General features: G+C 42.2%; 1 protein-coding gene across 1 annotated transcript in view; it reads right to left on the reverse strand.

Annotated features, from left to right (window-relative positions):
- Positions 1–18,623: 18,623 nt before the first annotated feature.
- LOC126198830 (prothoracicostatic peptide-like) overlaps positions 18,624–27,429 on the reverse strand; it is a 643,132-nt gene continuing 634,326 nt past the window's right edge. The window contains exon 5 of the mRNA XM_049935403.1: positions 18,624–18,870. The gene's annotated coding sequence lies outside the window, so the exon portion shown is untranslated. The remainder of the gene's footprint in view (positions 18,871–27,429) is intronic.

Raw genomic sequence — 27,429 nt, forward strand, 5'->3', positions numbered from 1 at the left:
TGTTTAGTCACACCAGGGTACAATATTCGGCTGCTGAAAAGACCGGTGCAATGGATGATATGTGCAAGGTATCTGCTGAAGCTCACCATGTGATTCCACACAATTTCTGAATAATATTGTTAAGAATTTTTATCTTGGCGGTAGTACTTTCAAGATGTTTTATATATGAAAAGGAGCGGTCAAGGGTGAAACCAATGTACTTAGGGTATGGCAAAGAGTGTTTCCATTAACTTTCGCTCTGAGCTCCGCATTAGCTTGTTTGTTTGTGAGATGGACTATACACACTTCAGTTTTACTTGTACTGAGTTTATGTCGCCACTTTCTGAGATAGGCGATCATAATGGCTGGATCTTGTATGAGAATTGTCTCCGCTTGTTCAAGATCCTTGGTTACACAAGCAATAGCGATATCGTCTGTGTAGCAGAATTTTGTTGACCTGGTATTGGTGAGATTGGAGATATATAGGTTGAATAATAAAGGGGGTAAGACAGAGATCTGTGTAGACCGCTGCGTAATTTCCTCTCCCTGCTTACAGAGGCAGCATTCGAACCTGCGACCGTAGCGGTCACGCGGTTCCAGACTGAAGCGCCTTTAACCGCACGGCCACACCGGCCGGCTGTTCTCTTTAGCTCGTTGGGCTGTGATCCACTATCTTGGATGTTGGAAAAGAAGTGGACCAGCCATTTTTTTTCCACCATTACCCATTTTGACACGGTAATGTATCACGAAGCAAATACCGTCCGCACTGGCGGAATGTTACGTGATACCACGTACCTATACGTCATTTATCACAAAGCGAAAAAAGTAATCCAATTAAAACATTGATATTTCTTTACGTACTACACCAATATGTAATAAAAATGGGGGTTCCTATTTAAAAAGAAAAAAACACAGTTGATATCCGTTTGACCTATAGCAGCGCCATCTAGCGGGCCAACCATAGCGCCATCTGGTTTCCCTCTTCAAGCTAGACAAGTTTCGTTCTTTGTAGTTTTTTCGTTTGATGCTTATTTCATGAGATATTTGGCCCGGTCACGATCAATGGACCACCTCGTATATTGCTTTCTGTACCCATGAGGGATAAATTTCTTAGCAGCAGTAAGAACAGCCTCAACGAATCGAGGGTAGTGTCTAGGTTCTGATTGAATAAAACAGATATATTTATCTAGGTGGTCAGCAAAACTCCCCCCAACGGAAGTTCCATTAGGGTCGCGGTACAGATTTCGCTATTGGGACAGAGAGCCCCATATCGAGTATTACTGGCCTGTGTTGGCTGTGTAGGAAATTAGGTACGACTTCTCTGGATATAGGCAATTGGTGCCCTCTGCAGTGGGACACAAAGCAGAGATCCGGGTTGTAATCTGTTCGCCAAGCGGTAGAGCTGAAAGTTCCCAAATCCTTCACATCATAAATCGGGTACAGATTTTCATTTTCAGCCCAGACGCTGGCGCAATACCACACTACGAATATGTAATAAAAATGGGGGTTCCTATTTAAAAAGAAAAAAACGTGCATAGTTTCAGTGACCGTGGTGACTATTAAAATCTCCAGCATAAATCGATGGGTGGGCCGTAAATGGCAGAACATCCAGTGGCCACGGTTCATTTGGTTGCTTGTAAATATTTTTATAATGGTCTCCTCTACTTGTGTAGAGACATAATAGATCTCGTTTTCTGTGTTTGTCGAAATGAGACGAGCATGCTCGGTATCGCTACTTACGTAGGTGGCAACACCATACAGACTGTGATATGTAGCACCCATAAAATAGATCGTAGCCATGGGTCCTACCTCTTTTACGGAGGTCTTCCATAGCTGGAGCATGTGTTTCCTGGATTAGAACTACGTCAATATCATTATCTACAAGGAGTTTAGGTAGGTACTCGCTTTTAGCTCGGCTAATGCCTTCTATGTTTCAATGACCCTGAAAAGGTCCATTTTTAAAGCTTTTCGCTTTTGATTTGTCTGCATATTTGTAGCCAGGAAATCCAATACCTGGTCTAGCTGCCTATTCGTTCTAGCTCATTTACCGTTACCCGGGGTGCACATGTAGTATTCCACTACGGACGCGAGGTAGTTTACGTTTTGCACAGTAAGGAGGTATGTTAATGTGAGGTGCGTAATGTGTAATGTATGGAGATGTATGCAGACAATGTGATAATATTCCGCTATGGTTTCAGAGGTGCTTGAAAATGACGGTCGTCGAAATTAGCTAATCGAACGACTTAAATAAAGATCATCTACATTACAGCCTGCTACGGACCGTGTTTTCATTTATTATTTCCGTGGGCGCTGTGTTCAGATCTTAAAGGGAACTTGCAGTCGTTGCAGCGTAACTGATGCTATAATTAAAACAGAATTAGCGAGGCTAATTTGAAGTTAAATCTAAGTTTTCAGGGAAGTACCGCATCAGTCAGAACTCTGCTCCCACTGTTCTGGGACGTAGGACGAGTTAGTTGATGTTCGTAAGCAGACGGCAATCGATGTGACTGCTGTCAAAGTATTGGAGCTGCTGCGATTGTGTGTGTTAGATGAGCTGTCGACAGTCATATACCAGATATACCAGAGGTGCGTCAAGTACCTTCCTCTCCTGTGGATAGTGTCTCCTCTACAGAAGGTACAGAATCTAACACCGCTCCTCCCCTTAACTGTGAATGCTGTGTCAATGGCAGGGCCCTGAGCAGGGAGGCAGCGCCAACGAGAATTCAGTGTGTTACATCCACCCTGACGCGCTGTAATTCACAGATACTGATACTGAGACAGTGAGAAACACTTTACCTGTGCAGAAATCTGCTGTGGCCAGTTTCACTTGAAAGCAAGCCCAAAAGAGTAAAGACCTGTCAATGCTCGGCATATCGAATGTATAGCGAATAATGATTGTTCTTAGGAAATTAGCAGCAAGTGACGGAAACAATCACGTTGTAATTTCCATGTGTATGATTGGAGGCCTCATGCAACATCTTGAAGAGTTTCCTCGGCAGCTATTGAGAGAACGAAGTGCAACCAGCAGCATTAAATTGACTACGTCGGAACGAACGATGTCTGTCGCCTGCACAGCGAGAGTTATACTTAGATCATTCCAGTGACCTCAGGGGAAGTTTCGAAGTCCAGCCTCGCTCATGGAGCTTCAATGAAGTCCGCAGTCTACAGCATTGACAGGAGAGTAGAAAGCTCGAACCAGAGACTTGGAAGGTTCTCTGACAAGCTAGGCTGTGACTTCCTCGACTTTTGCCATAGGTATAAGAAATTTAGGGTCCCCATAAATGAGTAACGGTTGCGCTATATACCAAGGCTGATGCCGGGGGAGGGGTTTACTGGTTTACTGTGCGTGGAGTGCACAGAAGTTCTTTTTTTGCTTAGGCTGCAACGAAGCATGTTTAATCCAACCATTTCATTTGCTACAGAAACCCTTCATGATCTCGCTACCACCAATATAGCAATATAGAATTGTGACTGCACCGTAAGTGTGGCCTACACGAGTAAATGAACCTTTATGATTGGTATAGGAATTCATATTCCTGTTATTACCGATATGCCGTCTCCAACCAAGAACATTGTGGTGTAATTGCTTTTAACTGAAGTTATATAATTTAGGAGACATCAGAATTTGAAGATATCTCAGTTCCATTACCAAGTAAAAAATATATGTGTCAAAATTGAAACATTACAATCGACAAACTAGTTACCTTTGTTGACCAACTGTTCATGATTCCGAGAAAGTGACTGGTTTAGCTTAAATGTCCGTAATTAAAATTATTAATTAATCAAGCTACGATTTCAAGACACCAACCATTTTTATACCTTGTGATATTTGAAAATTCTGCTGTGATAATATCGCAGCCCCCCAAATTTTTAGACCACGGTAATATGCTTAGATTTCCCATATTCGGAATTTTAAAGGAAATATTGAATGTTTAAACTATTGTTAAATAAATTATAAATTGCGACTATCTCAGAAGCTGGGGAAGTTTTCTTGAACATGAAGGTACTGTATCACTACGATATCAAATAGTGGCTTGTGTTTCTGAAAAATGATGTAAATGATTATAAAAGTAGGTGCTGGTTACCTTAATAATCCCTCTATTTTGCATTCTCTTGTAAATCGTTAAAGACCATGAAATGAGGCATTCCCGCGAAAGACCGAGATTATAGACTGACGGTCATGAGTTGGGAAGCGTGACTCGTAAGTCAGTTACCGGCAGTTGCTAAGTTATGGAAGTTCAGTTGCACCGACTATGTTGCGAAACTATGTGCACTGTACGGCGCAGATGTACTAGCAGAATTGTGGAGAACTATACTAGTATAATGACAATGACGGGCGAGAAAAATAATGTACTGAACCTTCAATTATGCACTTATATCGAAACGAACACTGAGCAGTTGTTAAGTGTACACACTATGCGATCAAAAATATCCGGTCACGTGGCTGAAAATGACATACAATGTACGAATGCATGCTTTCGCGGTGATATCCGTTAATAAAACATTCTCGGGTTTCAAGCCACGTCAAGTGGTTTACTGCCCACGAGCTTTCGGCAGAGATCTCCTCTGCCATTGTCAAGTGGACGACTGTCATGTGGTTGTCATTGCCTTGCTTATATATCCGCGCCTTCACTCGTGACGTCACTGGTGCTCGATCCCGCACCATATACGGTAATATTTTGGCCGCGCGACCGCCGGGCCCGCTTCAACTCCCTCAACAAAATCCAAACCACCAGCTTCAAACATGACTAGATCTGAACGCAGTGGCCTCCGTGCTCTCCGGAATGATCCTCTCACCGTCGTGCTACCAGCTGACAAGGGCAATGCTGCCGTCTTAATGGAACGAGCCGACTATGACGAAAAAATCAGACGGATGTTGGAGGAAGACACATACTAAAAATTACCTCGGGATCCAACATCCAGAATAGTGAGGATGACTTCAGAACTTCTCAAACGGTCATCTCTGGAAGAGAATACTGTTAAGAACCTACTCCTCAAGGCACCAAGACCACCGATGTTCTATGGTCTGCCGAAGGTGCATAAGAACGACACACAGTTGAGGCCGACAGTGAGTACCATCAGATCACCGACCTATAAACATCTGGCCAAGCTCCTCTCTACGCACATTGGACACTGGGAACACCATATAAAGCCGGCCGGATTGGCCGAGTGGTCCTAGGCGCTTCAGTCTGGAACCGGGCTGCTGCTTCGGTCGTAGGTTCGAATCCTGCCTCGGGCATGGATGTGTGTGATGTCCTTAGGTTAGTTAGGTTTAAGTAGTTCTAAGTCTAGTGCTCGGAGCCATTTGAACCATTTGAACACTATATAAAGAATACGGCGGATTTCATCAATAGGATTAAAGGTCCGGGACTTGCTGAAGGGGATATTATGGTTAGCTTCGATGCGGTTTCTTTATTCACATGTGTCCCCACCACAGAAACTATTGACTTGCTGTTCCAGTTCTTTGACGACACCATCGTGGATTTATTTAAGCACACTCTGACGTCATCATATTTCTTACATGATGGAGAATATTTTAACCAAACTGAACGCGTGGCGATGGGAAGCCCATTAGTTCCAGTAGCACCCAACCTCTTTGTGGAGCATTTCGAAGACATCTCCTTGGATACAGCTCCTGCAAAGCCGAGCTATTTTTATCGCTACATCGACGATACCTTCGTCATTTGGCCACATGGACAAGAAAAGTTAGAAGAGTTCCTGGAGCATCTCAACAGCATGCACGACCACATCAGCTTCACAATGGAAGTAGAGAAGGAGGGTTTCCTGGCGTTCTTGGACGTGCTTGTCCGTCGTAAACCCAATGGGTCTCTATGTTATAGCGTTTACCGCAAGGCCACCCACACGGATCGGTATCTGCACGCCACCAGCTTCCATCGCCCAGCACAGAAACCTGTCAGTTCTGAGGACCTTCGTACAACGAGCTGAAACCGTCTCAGACGCTGAAAACTTGCCGAGAGAATTGAGCCACTTTTAAGGAAAACGGTTACAACAACAAACGGATCTCACAAGCAGTGTCATCCAAGTCTCAAAGGAAGAAGACCTCTGAAGAAGACACCAAGCAGGTTGCATTCTTACCATTTTGTGGTTCGACAACAGGCAAGATTAGTCGGCTCCTGAAGAGGCATAATATAGACACAATCTTCAGGCCTCCGGCAAAGATCCGGCAACTAATGAAATCTGTGAAAGACGATGTAGGCCTCAGAACGCCAGGAATTTACAAGATACCGTGTGGATCTGGGCAGTTCTATGTCGGCCAGACTGTTCGCACTATTGAACAGTGCCACATAGAACACGAAAGGTGCTATAGTCTGCGATAACCCAAAAAGTCAGCTGTAGCAGAACATGCTCTGCAAAACGGACACCGAATTGCAATCGATGAGACGTCTATTATTAAACGACCTAATGGCTTCTGGGATAGATTAGAATTTCTGACAACACCTTCAGTAGATACGGTGGATTGCAGCTGAGTACAGCGTGGGATCCGGTGTTGAGGGAGTTGAAGTGGGCCCGGCTGTCGCGCGGCCAAAACATTACCATATATGGTGCGGGACGCGGCTATATAAGCACGGCAATGGCAACAACGCGACAGTCACCCACTTGACAAGATCAGAGGAGATCTCTGCCGAAAGCACGTGGGCAGTAAACCATTTGACGCGCCTTGAAACCCAAAAATGTTTTATTAAATGACTTACCTGGCACCCTCCATCGGTAATGCTGGACTCCAGTATGGTGTCGGTCCACCCTTAGCCTTGATGAGAGCTTTTACACTCGCAGGCATACGTTCAATCAGGTGCTGGAAGGTTTCTTGAGGAATGACAGCCCATTCTTCACGGAGTGCTGCACTGAGGAGAGGTATCGATGTCGGTCGGTGAGGCCTGGCACAAAGTTAGCGTTACAAAACATCCCAAAGGTGTTCTATAGGATTCAGGTCAGGACTCTGTGCAGGCAAGTTCATTACAGGAATTTTATTGTCGTGTAACCACTCCGCCACAGACCGTCCGTTATGCACAGGTGCTCGGTCGTTTTGAAAGATGCAATCGTCATCCCCGAATTGCTCTTCAACAGTGGGAAGCAAGAAGGTGCTTAAACCATCAATTCAGGTCTTTGCTGTGATAGTGCCACGCAAAACAACAAGGGGTGCAAGCTCCCTTCATGAAAAACACGACCACACCATAACACCACCGCCTCCAAATTTTACTGTTGGCAGTAGACGCGCTTCCAGATGACGTTCACCGGGCATTCACCATACCCACACCCTGCCATCGGATCGCCACATTGTGTACCGTGATTCGTCACTCCACAGAACGTTTTTCCAATGTTGTCGTCCAATGTTTACGCTCGTTACACCAAGCGAGGCGTCGTTTGGCATTTACCGACGTGGTGTGTGGCTTATGAACAGCCGCTCGACCATGATATCCAAGCTTTATCACCTCCCTCCTAACTGTCATAGTACTTGCAGTGGATCGTGATGCAGTTTGGAAGTCCTGTGTGATGGTCTGGATAGACGTCTGCCTATTACACATTACGACCCTCTTCCACTATCGGCGGTCTCTGTCAGTCAACAGAGAAGGTCGACCTGTACGCTTTTGTGCTGTACGTGCCCTTCACGCTTCCACTTCACTATCACATCGGAATGAGTGGACCTAGGGATGTGTGGGAGTGTGGAAATCTCACGTACAGACGTATGACACGAGAGACACCCAATCACATGACCACGTTCCCAGTCCGTGAGTTAAGCGGAGCGCCCCGTTCTGCTCTCTCACGATGTCTAATGGCCACTGAGGTCGCTAATGTGGAGTTCAAATGGTTCAAATGGCTCTGAGCACTATGGGACTCAACTGCTGAGGTCATTAGTCCCCTAGAACTTAGAACTAGTTAAACCTAACTAACCTAAGGACATCACAAACATCCATGCCCGAGGCAGGATTCGAACCTGCGACCGTAGCGGTCTCGCGGTTCCAGACTGCAGCGCCTTTAACCGCACGGCCACTTCGGCCGGCTTAATGTGGAGTACCTGGCAGTAGGTGGCAGCACAACGTACCTAATATGGGGGGTTTTTGGGGGTGTCCGGATGCTTTTGATCACATAGTTTATGTTTCGAGAATGTGTTCGTGAATAACATCTGACATCGTCAACAATTACAGAATTATGTATTTTGTGGGTATAAAATGCGCATGAATTGCAATGCTGTGTGTCCGTGTCTGTTAATTAACAAGCCTACAATTTCAAACCCAAATACACTTTCGTTACTGGGATTTTATATTCGCAGTTCACGAGCAAGCAAGGGACGGAAAAACTTGACATGACAGGAAATCCACACTGTAAATGAAAATGCCGAAGGTGGCTCTCCATCTATTATGGATAAGGACAGCTGCAGGAGACCCCGAAGTATTAGTAAGAAATGCCCGTCGCCCACAGACGAAAAAGAATTAAAATCCTACTGATCATCTGCTGAAGCATTCGGAATGAAGTAGTGGAGTTTGAAGCAGACCTTGAAGGAGTTCATTTAATACTTCGTTCAGGGAACCGGTTAAAACACGAAATTAACAGCATTGAGAGTTTTGCGATAAACCGAAGTGTGTATCGAAAGCATAGATTAATGCGAAATGGAAGTGGCGTAATCCTCGGCGTGGACAAGAAACTCAAGTCCACCGACGTAGAAACTGAAGCTGTGGGAGAGGTTGCTTGGGCAACGACCAGCATCAAAGATAGACATAAACTTATAACTGTATCGTTCTATCGGCCACCAGATTCACCCCCAAATATAAACCTTGAGAGGAAGGCCCAGCTCGGTATTGGACATGTTTCCCATTCATCCTGTCATTATTGGAAGAGATTTTAATCATTCAGCAGTCGACATGGATGGTTGCAGTTTTGTAAGGGGTGAGCTTGATAAGACACATGGCGTAACAATGCTACAATGCTGGCCATTAAATTGCAACACTATGCAGGTGACGTGCAACGAATGTCACATTAGCATGAGGTGTACGTACCGTAGACTTGAATATGCACATTATTATCTTTAGCGTAGTTGTATGAAGTTGTCAGGAGCAACGCCATCCACGTACTGCATGCAAGCAGAGTTTACCAGCGGGTTTCCATTCAGAAATCTCATTTTAATGTTGTTTTATTGAGAGAATATTGTTGTATGGCTCGTGTAAGAAGGAAACTCAGGTTGGAATTCTACCGCGCCGTAACTAGAAACTTCGCGCTGATTTGGCTGTAGTACAGAAATCGTCAGCAGTTTAGGGAGCTACAGTATTGAGTACCAATCGTATAAATAGACCAAAAGAGTGGATTACGGTCATGTCCTTCAAATCAGTTCAAATGGTTCAAATGGCTCTGAGCACTATGGGACTTAACATCTGAGGTCATCAGTCCCCTAGAACTTAGAACTACTTAAACCTAACTAACCTAAGGACATCGCACATATCCATGCCCGAGGCAGGATTCGAACCTGCGACCGTAGCGGTCTCGCAGTTCCAGACTGAAGTGCCCAGAACCGCTCGGCCACTTCGGCCGGCTTTAAATCAGTAAAAACGTCTATATGATACTACAAGTTTGATAGGTTCGATCAACAATATCCAATAGTTTCAGTGCTTTCGATAATATAGACAAAAGCATTCAGATAATAGAAAAACTTAAGTGGCAGTTCACACAGAACAGGGCATAAATTGCAAGCCAAGCCTAGCCAGAAAATTTTCTGGAGAAAAAGAAGGTCTTATTGCTGGACATTAGTACGGGAGGAGAGTGTCACAACCGGTACTGAAATCCTTGGAAGAGATTACGAAGTAATCAGTGTTTTTAAGCCAGGAGTAGGGCTCATGGATATGATCTATGATTTAGGCTCTTTGGGGAATAAGTTCTTTGAAAAGAAGATAATGTGATAACAGTAGGGGATGAGGACATCAGCTTGGGCCGTAATCATAATTACATTACTGAGGACGATTTAAAAGCACATTACCAAGAATATTCCTCAAATTGCAATGAAGGTAGAGTCAATTTTTGAACGCTATGAGTAATCTCAGGAAAGAGGTGGGAAGATACCTCAAGGGAGAAAGACGTTCACATATCGGTGTCCCTCACTCCCCTACTCGGTCACGTCATACACACCACGATACGTATTTTCATGCTTCTAGTAATATGCCTCTAATACGACCAATTGCAAGAGGCATCCAATTTAACCAAAGCAAATCCAAATGATTCCCAACGAGTTACCTATTCCTTTTTAGCGTAAATTAATCCCAAAGACAGATTTGCAAAATAAATGTAGCTACAGGTGAACCAGCTCCTAACAAAAGAAAATGTGCTAGCATGGACAAAGCCATGGATATTTAAGGAAATTAATTTCTTATCTTCAGTCACAATATCAGAAACCACATTGGTAAAAGGATGATGTTAACGTAACAATTTACATATTATAACGGTGGTCGATTTCCGTGGCTTTGTACTGAATTACTTTAGGAAATAAAGCAACCAGACACTTTTTATATAGCTTTGTTTATGCCAAGAGGCGTCTCGAGTTCTCACTCATCTTCATTTGATGTAATATGTTTATTTCGTTATCAACGTTATATTTTTTCAAGTAACAAAAATAAAAAGGATGAAACTACAGCAAAAATGAGTGGATACAAGTATTAGTGAAGAGGTGAAATTCAAGTAGCAACAGTATTATTAAATACTCCAGTCTGTTAATTAAAAAGCGAAAAATATGCGCGTGGTATATGGCAAACAAAATGCATGTCGAAGACGTTCCCTATGTAGCTTGTAAATGTAGAGTATAACGGCATTCATATAGAACATTAAAAATACTTCTTCAAGACTGCATGGAAATCCACTACTTCCGTGTGCATTTTCTTTTACTGCTCAGACATTGAGAAAAACACTGCTATTTTGCTGTGATGAACGATCAGGACTGTCTTTATGGACTGTGAGAAAATTTTAGCTTTTGACCAACAATGTATCAATCAGTGTGTGCATTTGATATCTTTGTTATTGTAATTATGAAAAATTTTATCAAATCATTATTGGCCACTGCCCAAAACAATTTGTAAAATTTTTTGTGGGGAGCATGGGGGCTATGTAAGTAGGCTGTTTATGTTTTCTTATTGGCAACGTTACGTAGCGCTCTATATGAAAATCACTGGCTGTGCTGTGTGCAGTCTGTGGCTAGTTTGCATTGTTGTCTGCCATTGTAGTGTTGGGCAGCAGCAGCTGGATGTGAACAGCGCGTAGCGTTGCACAGTTGGAGGTGAGCCGCCAGCAGTGGTGGATGTGGGGAGAGAAATGGCGGAGTTTTGATATTTGTAAGAATGGATGTCATGAACTGCTATATATATTATGACTATTAAGGTAAATACATTGTTTGTTCTCTATTAAAATCTTTCATTTGCTAACTATGCCTATCAGTAGTTAGTGCCTTCAGTAGTTTGAATCTTTTATTTAGCTGGCAGTAGTGGCGCTCGCTGTATTGCAGTAGTTCGAGTAACGAAGATTTTTGGTGAGGTAAGTGATTCGTGAAAGGTATAGGTTAATGTTAGTCAGGGCCATTCTTTTGTAGGGATTTTTGAAAGTCAGATTGCGTTGCGCTAAAAATATTGTGTGTCAGTTTAAGCCCAGTCACGTATATAATTTTTCTAAGGGGACGTTTCACCTTCATTCAAATTTCAGTCCAGTCCTTTCCTGGGCATTTGATTGGGAGGGGGGATGGAGTTTTAGCGTTTGATAAATTTCTGCGTTTGCCATTTCCAAGATTTCATTGCCCGTGTAGTTGTTTTCTAAAGAGTACATGCCAGTGTGATCGAAGTGGGGGCTTTTTGATTCTAGGTTTCTTGGTGGGTTGACAACTTGTGGCTCGATGATTTGAAGTCGTATTAATAACTTGTCGACGTTCGTTTGGTAATTTTATATGCTGTCTTAAGATACGTTGTCTTGCAGTGAAAGTGTGAGCTGTTAAGTCCAACAGTGCCATTATTGTATGACGTTACAGAGTTTATAAAGTACACTTTAAACAAATTTTGAATACATATACATCAGCATGGAGCTGCTAAATTGAGGTACACTCTAGTTTTGGCCAATGGAGTTGCAATGTTTTTCTTGTTTCAGTATATGTTTCTCGGCTTTAATTTTCATTAGAACGTAGTTACCTACGTTAGCCAAGTGAGCCAACAAACCACATGAATATAAGGGTTTTATTTAAATATATGCAGGGTAACAGTAGTGGGAATAGTGCACAGGCTGTGTAATGGCGCTGATGTAGATCAGTAGTGTTATAAGTTGTAGTAATATTATTATTTGTATTACCTCTAATAAAATAATAACTTACAACTGAAAAATATAAATATATTACAAAAATATTATAAAGTTTAATTAATATTATATAATCTTATCTGAATATTCCTTATGGTTGCGGTTCCCAAGAATGAAGATGAGAAGTTTTCCTTTGTCCTGTCATGTATCTCATTATAGTATGCTGCGTGAAACAGCTGTCATAAAAATGTTGTTGTTATAACTATCAATTATTCCCATGTTACGGCAAATGTGAACAGGATCTCCCTGTAAACAAGGCACACATAATAAAGAAACAATGATCCTTCATTCCTTCCGTGTAACTTTGCCACTTACCTATTTCACAAACATTAAACAAAGTTTATCCTTCGGCTCATATTATCTCCGAACAGTTAGCCACGAGGTGTCACTGTCTTTGTTTAATACTCCCTTGATCCTGTAGATGAGTGTGCTGTGTAACTACTGTTGTCGTAACATCTGGTGTTAGCCTCAAACTCTTAAGTCCGTTAACGTAGTTAAACATTTTATTGTATGATGTCTCCCTTGCCGTATACTTACCATTCCAAATTTTAATCAGTTTGCGTTTAACTGCATTGTTTATCAGACCAACAAGCTCTGTTTCTAAAACTCTGTGACGTAGACATGTAAACTGGTTGTAATCTATGTATGAGCGTTTGTAATACGCCATTTCACTCCGTCGACTATTTTGTATTTTTATCATGTTGCATGAGATATGTTTTTCAGACACCTGAGAATTGCTACAAACCAAAACTACGTACAGTGAACAATATAAAATAACAGTATACTGTAGTTTCAGCGTAAAAATAACAGCCATTGCAGCAAACTGATGTCATTCACGAAATTTGTCTTGGCAGTTGATCCTGTTACCACAAATATATTGTCACATGCCTTGACTTTGTTGTACAAGAGGGATTCAGCAAAGTGGGTACCAGAAAGAAAGCGTAAAATTAAAAGACCAGATAAATTTGGTGTAGCCATTTCGTAATTGGAGACAAGAAGGTTACGAGCAACGCGCCGTTGATGCTTGGGTCATTAGAATCGAGAGGCACAAGCAGTGATACAGAAGGGATCAGCTGTGTCCTTTTTGAAAGCAACCAATCTGGCAATCGTTTTAAATTGGTTTAGGAAAACCACCGAAAACGTAGATTCGGTTGGCCAGTTCCTCATGAATTCGAGTACGTTACGCTACATTGTCTGACCAAGAGTAACCGGACACCACATTGAAGTACAGCACTGACCAAGAGGGGCGGCCCAGGTAGTATGAAAAGGGGCGAAGAGTACTGTTCTGTCAGTAGAGCGGCGGCGCCATCAGAACCTGACGGTCAGGGAAGGTCAGTGACTTCGAACGTAACTGGTCAGTCAACGTTACCTGAGTAACACATCCTCCAGCGAACTTTATCCCTTTTGATGCTGCCCACGTCAGCTGTTCATGATGTGACTGTAAAGTGGAAAGCCGAAGGAAGAGTTACAGCTAAACCACGGCTAATCCGACCTCATGTACTCACGGATAGGGACCGTCAAGAGCTGGAGACTTGGGAAAAACGCATGATATCAGGAGAAGGATTCACATGTGAGTTCTAAAGTATAATTGTGTATAATGACCGAGCAGCTCCTCATGAACCGTACATTCTACAATCAATGGCACTGCACAGCTGATGACAGGAAACGAGTTATTCCGAGTGATTAATGACGTTATGCCCCGTCCGTTGTGATGGTCTCGTCTGGCGGATGCTTCGAGAACGTTTCCTGCTATCAAATGTAGTGCCAACAGCGAAGTATGTGGCAGGTGGTGTTTTCCGTGGTTAGGGTGTGGCCCCCTACTTTCGCTTAAGAAATCGCTATGGGAGGAATGATGTGACCACATTCTACAGCATCGTGTAGTGCGTACAGTAGAGGACAAGATGACTGTATCAACATGACAGTGCAACCTGTCATAAAGGAGCAGCTGTGAGGCAGTGGTTTTGTGGACTATAACGTTCCTGAAAGGGACTGGTCCATCCAGAGGCTCGACCTGAATCCAAAGCAATACGCTATATGATCAAAAGTATCCATACTCCTGGATGAAAATGACTTACAAGTTGGTGGCGCCCTCCATCGGTAATGCTAGAATCCAATACGGTGTCGGCCCACCCTTAGCTTTGACGACAGCTTCCACTCTCGCAGGCATACGTTCATCAGGTGTTTATTGGGGAATGGGAGCCCATTCTTCATGGAGTGTTGCACTGAGGAGACTTATCGATGTCGATCGGTGAGGCCTGGCACGACGTCGGGGTTACAAAACATCGCAAAGGCGTTCTATAGGATTCAGGTCATGACTCTGTGCAGGCCAATCCATTACAGGGATTTTATTGTCGTGTAACCACTCCTCCACAGGCCGTCCGTTATGAACTGGTGCTCGATCGTGTTGAAAGATGCAGTCGCCATCCCCGAATTGCTCTTCAACAGTGGGAAGTAAGAATGTGCTTAAAAGATCAATGCAGGCCTGTGTTGTGATAGTGCCACGCAAAACAACAAGGGATGCAAGCCCCCTCCATGAAAAACACCGTCTCTGAATTTTACTGTTGGCACTACACACGCTGGTAGATGACGTTCACCAGGCATTCGCCAAACCCACATCCTGTCATCGGATCGCCACATTCTGTAGCGTGACTCGTCATTCCACACACCGTTTTTACACTGTTCAATCGTCCAATGTTTACGCCACTTACTTTACCATGAAATACAAGTTTTCTCACCTCCCGCCTAACTCTCATAGTGCTTGCAGTGGATCCTGATGCAGTTTGGAATTCCTGTGTGATGTTTTGGATAGATGTCTGCCTATTACACATTAAGACACTCTTCCACTGTCGGCGGTCTCCGTCAGTCAACAGAGAAGGTCCGCTTGTACGCTTTTGTGCTGTACGTGCCCCTTCACGTTTCCACTTCACTATCACATCGGAAACAGTGGACCTAGGGATGTGTGGGAGTGTGGAAATCTCGCGTACAGACGTATGACTTAAGTGACACCCAATCACCTGACCACGTTCGAAGTCCGTGAGTTCCCCGGAGCGCCCATTCTGCTCTCTCACGATGTCTAATGACTACTGAGGTCGCTGAATTGGAGTATGTGAAAGCAGGTGACAGCACAATGCACATAATACGAAGAACGTATGTTTTTAGGGGTGTACGGATACTTTTGGTCACATAGTGTACCTTTGCGATGAGTCAGAACATCGCTTTTGTTTCAGACCGCAGTGTCCAACACCACTGCACTCTGCTGAGGCTGGTGAGGGGTAATGGGCTGCCATTCCTCTACAGGCATACAGACACCTCACTGAAGCTAAAGCTGTTATAAAGGCGAAGTTGTGCACTTCCTGTTGAAATGTTTCTTTTTATGTGTATATAAATTTAGGCCCTAAAAACTAAAATAATTAATTTAAATCTACGTAAGAAACGCTGTATTTGTGTAGTAATGCCGTGTATTTTCTTTAAGGGGCTCCGGAACGCCCTATACCTGCAATGTTAAAATAACGCTTATAAATTACATCTTTCCTCACAAAGTATTTGAGGTAGGAAGTTGAACTTTTTACAGATTGTTTATTGGAATATGGGCTGCAACTTAACACAGGGATTTTACAAAATTTTAGTTCAGTTATTAAAGATGATTTTTTTTTCAATTGTAATGAAAATTCACAACATTTTTTTGCAATTTTTTATTTATATATTCAAAAATATACCGTTTTTTGGAAAAAGGCTGTGTTAAATTATGCAGAAGGTACTGTGTAACATTTACTGAAAGTTTGAAACAAATATGTTTGGAAGATCCTTAGAAAACATGTAATTAGTATGAGAAAATAAAAGTTTTGGGAATCGAGCGACAAAGATTGGATTAACTTTTTAGTGCATTCCAGGTCCATAGGACGGATTATCTTCATCCTCTGCAAACTCCTCCTCCAGCTTCCTCTTGTTCCTCCTCCTGTTTACTCTTGCTTGTATTTCTATACTCTTTACAGCCCTGTCTGCAGCCCGAAGGCGTTCCTTGTCTAAAGCAAGCATCGCTCGTACCATGTTAGAACCTATCTTCATTCCCATATTTCTAAATACCTTGCACCTTACAATGTTGCCATCATTGAAAGTCGCAACAGCATCATACACACCAAAGTGAAGTGTTTCTATTCCAACAAATACAGTCTTGGGGATTCTCGACCATATAACACTATTTACACTTTCATTGGGGTTTTGAGTTTTTCCGTGAATACACTTTTTCAACAGTTCGGGTGCTGCTAAGTCTCTGAAAATAGGTTTTATCACCTCCATTATTGCATGAGGCAGACTATGCTTATGAGTGTACACTTCACCAGTTACACGGACGTTAATAATAACACCATTTGACAGCAGTTTAACAGCGCCACAGTGGGTCACGCCCATGTAGCACACATTTAAAAAAAATTTAAAAACAGTTGTAGTCTTCGGACTTGAATAAATTATATATCTATTAAAAGGTAATAGTCTGCAGATTCAGAAAACCCAAAAAAGTAAAAATTGAACTTTTCATGATTTTGAGCATTTCCGGAGCCCCTTAAGTTGTCTTATAATGCAAAACTGTAATTAATTTTTCGTAAATGTGAGAGAGCATACAGATGTTAAAACTAAAATAATTTATTTAAATCTACGTAAGAAACGCTGTATTTGTGTAGTAATGCCGGGTATTTTCTTAAAGTTGTCTTATAATGGCAAAACTGTAATTAATTTTTCGTAAATGTGAGAGAGCATACAGATGTTAAAAATAGCAAAAGAGAACATTTGTATTTTTTAATTGGGGAATAGTGCATCACACGCAGCGCCAGCGTCGACAATAATAAAATTTTACTGATCAGCCACGCCGGAACAGAGGGCAGCAAAGTCTCGCGAGGATTTTTCCACGCGAGAGGCTTGCAGAACAGGAAGAGGCTGAGGAAAAATGACCGTAGAGTTGCCTTCAGTTGTCTACTTGTATATAAACACGAACCACGTCTGGCTCGCTGTCTCTGGAAATCTCTCCTCTCTCCTGGGCCCGCTCTCTATTGATGTCTCCGCTCTTCTCGATCGCTCTCTTAATGGTCGCTCTCTCGAATCATTACGTAACAGGCAGTTGTACTAGAAAGATATTTTCAAGGTGTGCAAAATACTTATCTATGTTAAAGTATTGTCAATATATAAATAATTGTTTTTGCTTATCCATGTTTGATTTCAATAACGTTAACCTTGCCTCCAATCTTTCTATGTTTCAGGTAGGAGAACTGCAAGACTGCCGACATATCGTTTGCTAGCCGCTGCCGAACATCACTGGTGTCTGGACTTTTAGTAGCCACTCGTGCGTCCCTGAGATCTGTTAAGCCAATCTGTAAATGCAGTTTCCGGGTAGCACTTCTGTGCATAACGCGTAATATTAATGATCGGCACACGGCCAACAAACGGTGTGCGCGGTCTGTCCACTCCGCGGTTCAAAGCAGGTTAGATAAAATCTTGAATTATTAATTTTCTCTCTCTTAGTGGTAAATTTATCTGTGCCGTGAGATAATTTAAAATTATAATTTTTTTACTTGGCTGCTTCTTTTACTTAATGGCACTCCAGTAAATTTCACCTTATCAAAATTTATTTTTCAGTTACCACTAAAGAGCGCCATACAAAACAAAACGAAAACTTTCCTTTTTCGAAAATAATAATTCACTGTAGCATGTCTATGAATCGGTTTTGGGGTACTTTTGATCAGACAGTGTAATTGTTTCACCACATCCCTCTCTGCCAAGTCCGCAGCTCACGGTCTAGTGGCTACTGTTGCTACCTTTGGATCACTGGGTCCCGGGTTCGATTCCCGACCGGGTTGGGGATTTTTCTCTGCGCGGGGACTGGGTGCTTGTGTTGTCATCCTTTTATCATTATCCTCGTCATTCGTGACAGTGGCTAGATTGGACTGTGTACAAAATTGGACTGTGAAAAATTGGGACTCTGTACAGCCGCTGATGACCATGCAGTTGACCGCTCCACAAACCAAACATCATTATCATCATCATCATCATCTCTTAGCGGAGAGCTGAGAAAGCATTCTTATAAAGAAAGAATTTACTCAAGATGCATTTTTTTAATGTTCTAACATCTATATTTTGTAGGTATCTTGACTATTATTTGTAAAAAAGGTGATCACATTGTTTGGATTATCTAGGTTGCATGATAACTTTGATTTTTAAAGTTTTGATCTGATGAAGACGTGGCCATCTTTTACACTGCGTATGGCGAAGGTTAACGCAAGTCAGAGGATATGTAAGAATGTAAAGTATAATGAATGTAGACAGTACAGTGCTGCACATTTCCTTTATTGGTATTTACACAGAAAATAACAAACCGTACCGTTGAACAAGAGGATAACTACAGGGTGCAACCGACAGATATACAGAGATGGTACAGGTAGACTAAAATTACAGAGAGCTGGCTGGCGAGTCTTCTGCAGCACGTGGCGCCACCAGCGACGTTTCTCTATGGGTGAGGGGACAGTCAAGATGGTGGTGGTGACGGGCTTCCTGATGCACCACTCCATCGTCATCCTGAAACATTTGAGGGAGCAGAGCATGAGACTTTGCTTTGGCAAGGCAAACATGGTGTGACCTGATATCCGTATTAAAGTGAGTGTTTACATTTAGATTCATATTAAATTTGGAATTTTTTTTAGATAATCCGTTTATATTTCTAGTAAACCTTATACTGTTTAAGTAATGTAACTCTTCTTCTATTTTTCTGATTTAAATCTATTTATTCATTAATTTATTTAACTTGGCAAAATTAGGGCTATCAGGTCCTATCTTACATTTTACCAGGCATTCTACGAGGGTTATTCGGAAAGTAAGGAACGATCGGTCGCGAAGTGGAAACCACAGGGAAAATCCGATGAAGTTTTGCTCAGGTGTGTTGGGCAATGTTTCTAGTATACCCATCGATCGCGTTACGTCGTTTTTTTTTTAGTTCTGAGCACACAGAGAGCACTTAAAGATGCCTAGAATAATAGTGTCTCCCGACAAGTATGAGGGACGGGTGAGAAATTTCGCCTGAAGCTACGCAGCCAACATTACATAACTGTCATGCGTTTTCTTCTTCAAGACAATTCTCAGCCGCATTCTGCAGGGGCAATGAAGATGCTCCTGCATCGTTTTCAGTTGGAAATGTTTGGTTGCCCACAATGAAGCCCATAATTGTCTCCCTCTGAGTTTCATCTCTGCTCACATGTGCTGGCTATGAAGACAACATTTTGGCACAGACAGTGAGCTGTAGGCCAGCGTAGAGAATTGGCGGAAAGCACTGGCGGCTGCCTTCTATAACGAGGGTATTGGGTAGTTGGTACAACGCTACGAGAAACGTCTAAGTCGGATCGGTGACTATGGAGATAAGTAGCTGGAAGTTGTAGTTAACTGTTGCAAATAACACAGTTTTGATTTTCACTGTGGTTTCCATTTCGCGATGTATCGTTCCTTACTTTCCGAATAGCCCTCGTATATATTTTACATTACATACAGGGTGATTCTGTTCTCCCTACCAATGTCGTTGCAAGCAACCGCACACGACAGAATAATGTTGTTGGCCAGTTCACTCTGGAGATGTGAAGCACATTGTTAAAATGTCACAGAATAATTGGTAAAGTAAACGAATACATTTTAGACCTAGCGCAAAAATTTCGGCACATTAATGTGACGAGTCATACATCAAACTTTTCATTGAGTTACAAATCAGAAAGTTATTGCTTCCCATTTTCAATTCTCCTTGTTTCTGATAATGAAACACACTTTATAAGGCAACGTTTCTTAACCATTTACGAATGAATAAGTACTATAAATGGAATTAACTGCCAGAGATATCCACATCCTGTATGACTACACTGATAATTACACTAAGAGAGGCTGGAAAAACCCGTATAAGTATGGTAGAAGTAAAGTATATCTTGGTTCAGAAATATCGGGTAATTCATGGCCTATCATCATTCGTATTTTTTCAGTAAGATTTCGTTTGCTAACAGCCGCCCAAACCTCTTAGAGGGAAATTAAATGCTTATTACATGGCTGTTGTCTGGATACTGTTCCTGATGTAGCCGTAACGCGGGTTGCATAAGACATCGGCAAGGACACTGATTCACACTGTAAATTACAAGCGTTTTGGACTACTACATTTAGAATTTAAATTTTACAAAAGTGCAGACACACGGTTTATACTCATAAATGACAAGTACAAGAGTAAATTCAAGTTATGGAAAGGTAGGGTTAAATTATGAGCAATGGGCATAGGGAAGGCAGTGAAAAATGGGGAGAAAGAGGAAGTGGCGTGACTCTTGTTGGAACGTAAGGAGAAATGAGTAGAAACGGGAGCAGGCAGGAATATAAGCTTTACTATTTGATAGAGGGAAAACCGGAAGGAATGCTCTGCTGTTATGGCTACGAATGGGCCAATCGGGACCGACCGACCACCGTATCATCCTCTGCCATATGGCGTCATGCGAAGGCGGTATAGAGGGGCGTGAGGGCAGCAACGTTGTCGATTTTCTTGACCTTGAAGCCGCTATTTTTCATTAAAGTAGCTCCTCGGCTGACATTACGAGGCAGCAGATGCGACAGATTCCCAGTCTCCCCACCAACGAAATATCCATGGGACTGCCGGGGTTCGAACCCAGGTGTTCTGCTTGACAGTTGCCCATCATGACCATTTCGGTTTCATTTCTTATTTCTGTTACCAATTTATTCGTCGTTTTATTTTCATCCGTTATCTGTGGATGTTGCACGAGATGTTCCAGCTTCCGTAGATGAGAACTTCACTCGGTTTTTTTGTTGCAGAGCGTTGCCAGTCCGAACACGCTGAGTTACTGTGCCCGCACCGTTCAGCTACGGAGGCGAACCGGAGGAAATTCGCCGTATACATTAATTTTGCAGAAACGGTGTGTGGGTGACACAATGAGGTTGCTTCAACTGCTTCTAAAAAGCGGCAAGGCTTTGGCTCTTGCGCTGAGTGTAGGGCTACTTTTTCCAGAGGCGGACAGCAGCAACGGCGAAGGTTCAAAAATGGCTCTGAGCACTATGGGACTTAACTTCTGAGGTCATCAGTCCCCTAGAACTTAGAACTACTTAAACCTAACCAACCTAAGGACATCACATACAACCATGTCCGAGGCAGGATTCGAACCTGCGACTGTAGCGGCCGCGCGGTTCCAGACTGAAGCGCCTAGAGCCGCTCGACCACCCTGGCCGGCACGGCGAAGGTGTTTTTGTTTTATGAGTAGGCACAGGTGGGACACTAGATGAGTGGGATTTAGTGTTTCGACTTTGATTGGATGATAGATGTTTAATGTCTAATGCGAGGTACTAAGGAGCCGGTGAAGTAGACAGAGCGCGCGGTTGTCACGAAACCGTCCTAACTAGGCGTATGAAGCGCTAAAAGGGATACATCTACGACCACTGCAGATGTAGCGCACACAAACATTTATTTTTAGCTCTAACCGTCTAATGTTTACAATTCTTGTGATGTGTTGAATTACGTCACAGTAGTGGAGGGTCAGTTGTTGAGTGAGTGTTCAAAAATGGTTCAAATGGCTCAGAGCACTATGGGACTTAACATCTCAGGTCATCAGTCCCCTAGAACTTAGAACTACTTAAACCTAACTAACCTATGGACATCACACACATCCATGCCCGAAGCAGGATTCGAACCTGCGACCGTAGCGTGAGTGACTGTACGAGTTTACGTTTCAAGTCCTTTGGAAACATGTTCCGAAACTTTTTCAGGGAACAGAGGCAAGCGCAAATCTTCTGGAGCCTGTGACAGTATTTTCCACCCAGATAACGTGCTCATGTAAAGGTACACCCTATTTCCTTACTGTTTTCTAATATAGTATGTATTGGAATACCGTCGAGCGAAATACAAGACAATTGTCCATGGATTTCTGAACTTATCAATTTCTGACAGGATGCGAAAATTACTCGCGCCTTGCCGTTTTTAAGTTTAGTTTAAGCCACAGGTTTCGTACCCACGTTACCACTGAAGCCAGATCATCATCCATCTGGGCGGCCGTTGTGTTTACATCTTCCGGTCTGGCACTAAGGTAAAGTTGGAGATCGTCGGATTAGAAATGATGATTCAGTAGAACAAAACACGAAATATCATTGACATACAAGGAAAACATAACTGGGCCCAGAATTGGCTGCTGTGGCACTCATGAAATAAAATTCTTCCTGTACGATATTCCATCCCCACAGACAACACATTGCTGGCTGTTTTTGAGCAACTACAGCTCTGCACTTTTCTGAGTAGTAAAGTCAAATATGACAGTTTCAAAAGCTTTGCTGAAGTCTGATAGTCTCAATATTATGGCCTCACGTAACAGCAGTTGTACGGCAGGCAAGAATCCAGGGAACGGGGAGAGGGGCTTGGGAGGGGGGGGGGGGGGAGTGGTGTAGAAGGAGGATGAGCGCTCCTCTGCTCCCAAAAATACAATTCAGCAGAATCGTTTATATTTTTCTATATATCAACTTTCGAATTCCGTAGCTAACTCTGAGAGGGTAAAGCGGCACGAGAAAAAGTCCCGAACGTCCAAGAAATTAGCTACATCCAACAGAGGATGCTCTTGAGTTACACGTATGAGGGCGCGCCCACGTGGGCGGGATTACCATTGGACCGGTAATGTTCTAACCACAGGTTAAGGCGCTCATTCGCAGACTGACCGTAGATGCTCACAACATTGAACCCGAAATAGTTCTCAGGTCGACGGGCAGTATCGACGAGGCACAGGAACCTGAGTAAGGGAAGAAGGCAGAGGAAGACCCTTCACCAAGAGAAAAAAAATCACAGAAATACTGACTTCCAGAAAGCGGCCATTTAGGCGCTTCCGTAGCCACGGTCTGCAGACCTGCGTCCACAATCGCAGCGCTGAGTGAGATACTAACAGTGATCATGCACACTTCAATTTTGCATTTTGTAAATTATGATGCTTTTGTTCCAATACCACTTCCGTTGTCAAAATGTTTTTTGTTTCTTTTCTCTTCATTATTCTATGCCAAACATAAAAAATAGCTAATTTCTTATTCGCGATGTATATCACTGTACTTGATTACTTATAGTATAGTTTACCGAATGCTGGTGAAAATAGTAGATTTAGTTGTTGTTGTTGTGGTCTTCAGTCCTGAGACTGGTTTGATGCAGCTCTTTATGCTACTACATACAGTAAAGATGCATACCCTCGGGAAAAATTACGACCGTAGTTTCCCCTTGCTTTCAGGCGTTCGCAGTACCAGCACAGCAAGGCCGTTTTGGTTAGTGTTACAAGGCCAGGTAAGTCAATCATCCAGACTGTTGCCCCTGCAACTACTGAAAAGGCTGCTGCCCCTCTTCAGGAACCACACGTTTGTCTGCCGTCCCAACAGATACCCTTCCGTTGTGGTTGCACCTACGGTAATGCTATCTGTATCGCTGAGGCACGCAAGCCTCCCCACCAACGGCAAGGTCCATGGTTCATGGGGGGGGGGGGGGGGAGTAGATTTAGATCACAGGCAAATACTTTATCTAAAGAAATTTTATAATTCACGATACCTGTGATCCATGTGCACGTCAAATTTCAACCCCAGTAAAAACTGTTTGCTTCAACATTAAAATAGCTTATTTGAAAGTCCTTATTATAGATTTTAAAGCAAAAAATTCACATTTTCTGAAAATAATGTTTCAAAAGTTATGCACATTTAAAGTTTTCGTATTCCTGAATTTTTCAATCTGGTGTAATACTTTTCAAAATCGTGTGTTATGATTTTGTAAACACGAATCTTCTGTTTCGAAAAATTATACGCTCACAAAAGTAACATGTTAGTTTATTAAGTATTCTAGTAAAATTTCAACTTTCTGGAAAATTCTTGGGGAACACTGGGAATCGCCTTGCACATTGATGCTTACCTCTCATAAAGCAGTACCTATTCTTTTGCCATTTTATAATTATACAGCTTTTGGTTAAACAATTTTTTTCGCTGCCTGTTATATATTTATGCCTTCCACGTTTATTATCTTTTATGTTAACATCTATATAAAATGTAGAAATACTGTTTTTTAACAATTTGTGATTTATGTATGCCTACTACCTGCGTCCAAAGCAGGCGCACACACAAAGCAGTGTTGGCTCAGTACCCAGCACTAAACGTTCAGCCATCTGTGTTAATTCTGAGTCGGTAACCAGTCATCTACCAGTACACAGGCTATGTTCAGTGTCACTTCTGTATTACTCGATCACTTTCCGTCAATTACTACGAAATGTGTCCTCTCTGACAGGAAATCACGAACCCAGTCACATAACTGAGACAATATTCCATAAGCACACAATTTCACCACAAGCCGGTTGTGTGGTACGGCGTCAAAAGCCTTCCGGAAATCTACACATCAATTTGAAATCCCTTGTCAATAGCACTCAACACTTCGTGTGCGTGAAGAGCTAGTTGGATTTCACAAGAAAGATGTTTTCTAAACCCCTGTTGACTGGGTGTCAATACATCTTTCTCTTCGAGGTAATTCATATTGTTCGAACACAATACATGTTCTAAAATCTTGCTGCATATCGACGTTAATGATATGGACCTGTAATTTAGTGGATTACTCCTACTACCGTTCTTGATTACTGGTGTGACTTGTGCGACTTTGCAGTCTTTGGATACGGATCTTTCGTCGAGCTAGCGGTTCTATATGATTAAGTATGGAGCTATTGCATCAGTATACTCTGCAAGGAACCTCACTGGTATACAGTCTGGACCCGAAGACTTGCCTTTAGTAAGTGATTTAAGTTGCTTCACTACTCCGAGGATAGCTACTTTTAAGTTACGCATGTTGGCAGCTGCTCTTGATTCGAATTCTGGAATATTTACTTCGTCTTCTTTGGTAAAGAAATTTCGAAAGACTTGGTTTAGTAACTCAGCTTTAACAGCACTGTCGTCGATAGTATTTACATCGCTATCGCGCAGAGAAGGCATTGACTGTGTCTTTCCGCTTTCATACTTTACGTACGACCAGATCTCTATGGATTTTCTACCAGATTTCGAGATAAAGTTTCGTTGTGGAAACTGTTATAAGCATCTCGCGTTTGATGTCCGCGCTAAATTATGAGCTTTTGAAAACGATCGCCAATCTTGGAGATTTGTGTTCGTTTAAATTTGGCATGCTTTTTGTTGTCCCTGCAACAGTGTTCTGACCCATTTTGTGTACCAAGGGGGATCAGCTCCGTCGTTTGTTAATTTTTTTGTATAAATCACCCAACTGCTGTCGATACTATTTCTTTTAATTCAAATCACCTTCGGTTTACGGTTACGTTGTTAATTTGGAATGAATGGTGATTGTCTCTCAGGACGGCGTGAATTTTTATCTGCTTTTTTTGTATATTGTATGTATGTATTTTAATTTTTGGAGGATTTGGTGGTTACAACATTCAATCTCGAAACGACAATCCTGTATTCAATAATCTATGTATCTGTTTTGATGTTCGTTATTTGTTGAGAATTATTTGTTGCTAAGAGATAAAGTGTGTTTTCACAACCGTTTACTATTCGCGTGGGCTCATGAACTCACTGCTCGAAATAATTTTCAGAGAATGCTTTTAGCACAATTTCGGATCATGTATTATGCATACCTTCAGATTTAAACATGTCTTTTTGCCAACATACCGAGGGTAAATTGAAGTCACCGCCAACTATAATTGTACGAGCCGGGTACGTGTTTGAAATTAAACTCAAGTTTTCTTTGAACCTTTCAGTAATTGTTTCATCTGAACTGGTAGGTCTGTAAAAGGATCCAATTATTATTTTATTCCGGTTGCCAAGAATGACCTCTGCAACTCACAGCCGTTCCCCAATGTAATGTTATAGGCCCTCTGCTGTTGCTTATCTAGGTAAAAGATTTAGGGGACAACCTGAGCAGATGCGTTAGATTGTTTGCAGATGATGCTGTCATGTATCGTCTAGCAAACTCATCAGAAGATCAAAACAAATTGCAAAACGATTTAGAAAAGATATCTGAATGGTGCGAAAATTTTCAATTGAACCTGTATAACGAAAAGTGTGGGGTCATCCACCTGAGCGCTAAAATGAATCTGTTAAACTTCGGTTGCACTAATCTAGAGGCCATAAATTCAACTAAATGCCTAAGAATTACAATTACGAACAATTTAAATTGGAAAGAACACATGGAAAATGTTGTGGGGAAGATAAACCAAAGACTGCGTTTTACTGGCAAAACACTTAAAAAATATAACAGATCTACTAAAGAGACTACCTACCCTACTCTTGTCTGCCCTCTTTTGGAGTACTGCTGCGCGGTCTTGGATCTTTACCAGATGGGATTAACGGAGTACATTGAGAAAGTTCAACGAAAAGCAGCACGTTTAGTACTATCGCGAAATAGGGGATAGAGGGCCACGGACATGATTCAGTAGTTGGGATGGACACCATTAAAAATAAGGCGTTTTTCGTTGCGGCGGAATGTTCTCACGAAATTTCAATCAGCAACTTTCTCCTTCGAATACGAAAATATTTTGTTGACTCCGATCTACATGGAGAGAAACTATTATCAATATAAAATAAGGGAAACCAGCGCTCGCACGGACGGACATACGTGTTCGTTTTTTCCGCGCGCTGTCCGAAAGTGAAATAATAGAGAATTATTGCGAAGGTGGTTCGATAAACACTCTGCAAGGCACTTAAGCCTGAGTTGCAGAATATCGATGTAGATGTAGAGGTAGATGTAATGTTAATTCAGCTGTCGCCAGCAGTTCTTTCCGTATGCTTTTGTGTCCATCAGACGGTATGACGTACTGTTTCGTGGGAGTTAGTCCTTATCCGGGTGAAAATAGCTAAAGATGTTTACAAAACAACATGTCCAATTTTGACGCCTTTTGTTAATATTCGCAAGGCTGAAAACAGCCTATCTAGGTTACTGACCTGTGATTTTAAATTGAAATAGTTCATGGCAAACAAGCTGATCATCTCATAATGTGCTCATGAACAATAAAGACGAAGAAAAGCGACAGTTAAAATAATTTGGGTTGTATTCAATCACTTTATAATGGTTCAAAGTTCATAATCATCATGAAGAAGAAGTGAGGCAGAAGA

This window comes from Schistocerca nitens, chromosome 8 (assembly GCF_023898315.1).
Source record: "Schistocerca nitens isolate TAMUIC-IGC-003100 chromosome 8, iqSchNite1.1, whole genome shotgun sequence".
Taxonomy (NCBI): domain Eukaryota; kingdom Metazoa; phylum Arthropoda; class Insecta; order Orthoptera; family Acrididae; genus Schistocerca; species Schistocerca nitens.